General features: G+C 31.7%; 1 long non-coding RNA gene across 1 annotated transcript; it reads left to right on the top strand.

The window, feature by feature from the left end:
- Positions 1-2,344: 2,344 nt before the first annotated feature.
- Positions 2,345-3,165, top strand: LOC121232171 (uncharacterized). Its single transcript, XR_005930405.1, has 2 exons — positions 2,345-2,704; positions 3,042-3,165. It is a non-coding gene; the product is annotated as an uncharacterized lncRNA (long non-coding RNA).
- Positions 3,166-4,025: the final 860 nt, after the last annotated feature.

Below are 4,025 nucleotides of genomic sequence, written 5' to 3'. Positions count from 1 at the left end.
ATGACAATCCAAATATTAAAAAGGGATAATTCTCATGACATTTTGCAAATATCATTCATACACATCTAGTTAGGAGCATTCGATTCATTCTGATCATAGCATCCTAATCGTTTGGCATAAGCATAGGCCCATCAAATAGATTTTACAGGTCTTGTTCCGCAAAGAACGGCGTAACAGACTAGTGAAAGCACAAATCCTATACCTCTAAAATTGCAATAGGTTAGATTAAGTCATCATGGCGAATCTTATCTCCCTGAAGTTGCAGTGGAGCAGATTGAAGCCACAAGCCTTGTAGCGATGTAAAAATTTTCGCTTTCGGTCGCTAATTGTGGCGATTTTATTGAAAACTTAAAACTAAAGTTTGATTTTAAAATAAAGAGGGGAGTCGCCACCGATCCTTTTTTATAGGTGTGATCGGACACCTAATAAATTTATTTTTTTAACAAAAGGAAGGCCGAGTTTAGGTCTACATCAAAGTCCAGAGAAAAAGTAGGGTTCGGGAGTCGGTTACGCGCGAGGAAGGTATTAGCACCCTCGCGACGCCCAAAATTGGTATCTTATAAACACGTGTTGTCTTGATATTCAAAAATACGAGTTCAATATAAGATTAAATCGTGATCCGATTGAAAAGATGAGAAATTTCAATTCTTTTGATTTTTGAGAAGGACATATCGTTTTAACACGAGTCGATTAATTTTCACCCAACATAGCGATGACATCGATGGCTTAATGTTAAACCGGTACGTTGCCTTGATTATTGAAATTAATTAGAAAACAAGAATATGGTTTTCGAAGTAATGCAAAGCAAATTAATAAATAAAAAATAAATAAAAGACAAATCTAGAGGTACATTGAAGCGAATATAAATGTGATAATAATATTATAAACAGTAAAGATATATATGATACTAGAATTAAATATGAAATGGAAATAATGAATGTAGATACATGATATTAAGAGTATGTATGTAAACTATATATAATGTTTGATAGTAAGAATATAACTAATAATGTTAAAATATATACATAATATATACATATATACATATGAAAAATGTGTGCACATGACGTATATGAAAAATATATACATAGTAATATAAAAAAACAACTTAACATAAATATATGTATATAAAGAATAAATAATGTATAAAGAGTTTAAGATAAAAACATAGGGAAATTCAAAAATAAGTGATCCATACAAAAAGAAGTTTAAGAACAAACGTTATATGAACTTAAAATAATAAACTATTCAAAAATAATATATAAAAAGGGTTTGAAATAAATAAATAAAAAGCAAATGTAAAGTGATTAACATATTATAATAATTCAAAATGACTTATGTAAAAGAGGGTTTAAAATAAATGATATGTAAGGTGATTTAAGATGAATAATGAAAATAAGTTTAAAATGAATATTATGTAGTGAGAAATTTAAAATAAGTAATATACAAACATTTTAAAAATAAATGGTATATAAAAAATAGATAATGCATATAAAAATTTGAAATTGATAATACATATGGGAAAGAAATTAAAGTAAACAATAAAACAATTTAAAATGAATAATACATAAAACAAGTTTAAAATAAATAATGTATAAAGCATTTTAAAATCTATAATACACAAAGCAAATCAAAGAATGACATACACGAATAATTTAAAATAAATAATATATAAGTTAATTTTAAAAATGATTAATAAGGAGTTTAAAATATATGATACGTAAAAGAACTAAAAATAGACAATATAATTATATTTTATAATAATAACCGTTCAAGGGTAATATAAAGAGAGTCATTTGAAATATATAATATACAATAACTTAAAATATAAAATAATTTGAAATGTATATATAACGAAACAATTTTTGAAGCATTATAAGGATATAAAAAGCTTGAAATAGACTATATGTATACATATATATAATGGGTAAGGAATAAAGAAATAAATAATACATATAAAATAGATTAAAGTGACATATATACATAAAGTAAGTTAAAATAAATAATAAGAATTTGAATAAATAGTACATTAAAATGAGTTAGAATAGATGTAAATAAACAACATATAAAACATTTGAAATAACATATAAATCAAACATTTAAAAAAGGGTTAATAAATGAATTAAATAGATTTAGGACATGGCTAAAAATAAATTAAAATTCGGGGTATAAAAGTATAAATATTGGATAGTTAATTAGGGATCAAAACGAAAACCAAACAAGATCTGAGGGCCAAATTTTTAAAAAACAAAAGAAGATAGAAAATGAGGGTTAATTGAACGAGGTTGAGAGAGAGGAGGACTAAACGCATTAATTTCCCTTTTAGGGAAAGTGCACAGACCCCACTCCCCCCAAATCACGTCATTTGGAATGCTTTAAAACAAAAAAATTTCTTTCCTTTTCATTCTGTCGGTTCATCTTTTAGTTGACAAAAAAAATCACAAACTCCTTCTTCCCCCCATTTTCTCTATTCGGCTAAAGGAACTCTCAGCAGTCCATCGCGCCGCCGTCGGGACCAATGGCCAGCGTTGCACGAAAAGGACTCTTTAGCCCCATTCCAGGTGAACCCGAAAGGCCGCGTTCCAAAAGAAGTTCATGAGCCTAGCCCTTTTAATCGAAAAGAAACGAAAGAAAGGATCCCCACCCCTTTTCAACCCCGACGACGGAGGAGAAATCTCCGACGGTGAAGCCACGGGCGTTTCCGGTGAGGCTTTCTTCTCTTCTTTTTTTCTTTTTATTCGTTTTGTTTAATAGATTTGTAAAAGAAAATAAGAAATAATAATAATAAATATAAATGAAATAACAGAAACTAGAAAACAATAGAAAACGAAATAGGAGATTAATCTCAACCTTTTTGCTTGTATTTTGTTTTTGATTGCTTAACATGCGTAATACAATTTTTGTATATCGAAATCCCCCTTTACAATCAGTTTCATTTCGGCTTTATAGCCGATTCCCATATTAAAATATTGGTTGTCTTATTCTCTGCTACTGCTTGTGCTTCTTGTTGCCATCTTTTCCTCTTTTCCAAATGTTTTCAGGTTATGGGAGTGTCAGGCGCATTGAGGAGGAGGGCATGCGCGGGGTGTGGTGGCCGAGCGTTGAACGTGCTGCCCGAGCATGTGGGGAGCGGCGGCTGGAGGCTTGGGGCTAGGGTTGGTTGCTGAAAATTCTTAAGATTAGTGGGCTGTTTTTTGGGCTCTTTTTTATTGTTTTGGGTTTTGTTATTGTTTTATTTCTCTAGGCCAAAAATTGATCATTACAAGCCTTATCCTTGAAGTTACAGTAGAACAGACTAAAGATGGCAAATCTTATCTCCCTGAAGTTGCAGTGAAGAAGATTGAAGCCACCAGCCTTATCTCCCTGAAGTTCCAGCGGAGCAGACTGAATATAGCAAATCTTATTTCCCTAAAGTTGCAGTGGAACAGATTAAAGCTACAAATTATGGAAAATCTTATCTCCCTAAAGTTGCAGTAGAGCAAATTGAATCCACTAAACCTTATCTCCCTGAAGTTGTAGTGGAGCAGACTGAAGATAGTAAATCTTGTTTCCCTAAAGTTGCAGTGGAACAGATTGAAGCTAAATAAATAGATCTTATCTCTCTGAAGTTGCAATAGAGCAGATCATAACAAACCTTATCACCATGAAGTTGCAATGAAGTAGGTTGAAATTACCAAATCTTATCTCCCTGAAGTTGTAGTGGAGCAGATTGAAGCCACTAAACCTTATCTCCCTGAAGTTGCAGTGGAACAGGTTGAAGTTAAAGTCTTATCTCCCTGAAGTTGTAGTGGAGCAAACTGAAGATAGCAAATCTTATTTCCCTGAAGTTGCAGTGGAACAGATTGAAGCTAAATAAATAGATCTTAGCTCTCTGAAGTTGCAGTAGAGCAGACCATAGCAAACCTTATCTCCTTGAAGTTGCAATGGAGTAGGTTGAAATTACCAATTCTTACCTCCTTGAAGTTCTAGCGGAGTAGATCGAAGCTATAAATGTCTTCTCCCTGAAATTACATTGGAGCAGATCG

The sequence above is a fragment of the Gossypium hirsutum genome, chromosome A07, assembly GCF_007990345.1.
Source record: "Gossypium hirsutum isolate 1008001.06 chromosome A07, Gossypium_hirsutum_v2.1, whole genome shotgun sequence".
NCBI lineage: Eukaryota > Viridiplantae > Streptophyta > Magnoliopsida > Malvales > Malvaceae > Gossypium > Gossypium hirsutum.
Note: the sequence above shows the minus strand (reverse complement) of the source record. Positions and strands in the feature narration are given on the sequence as shown.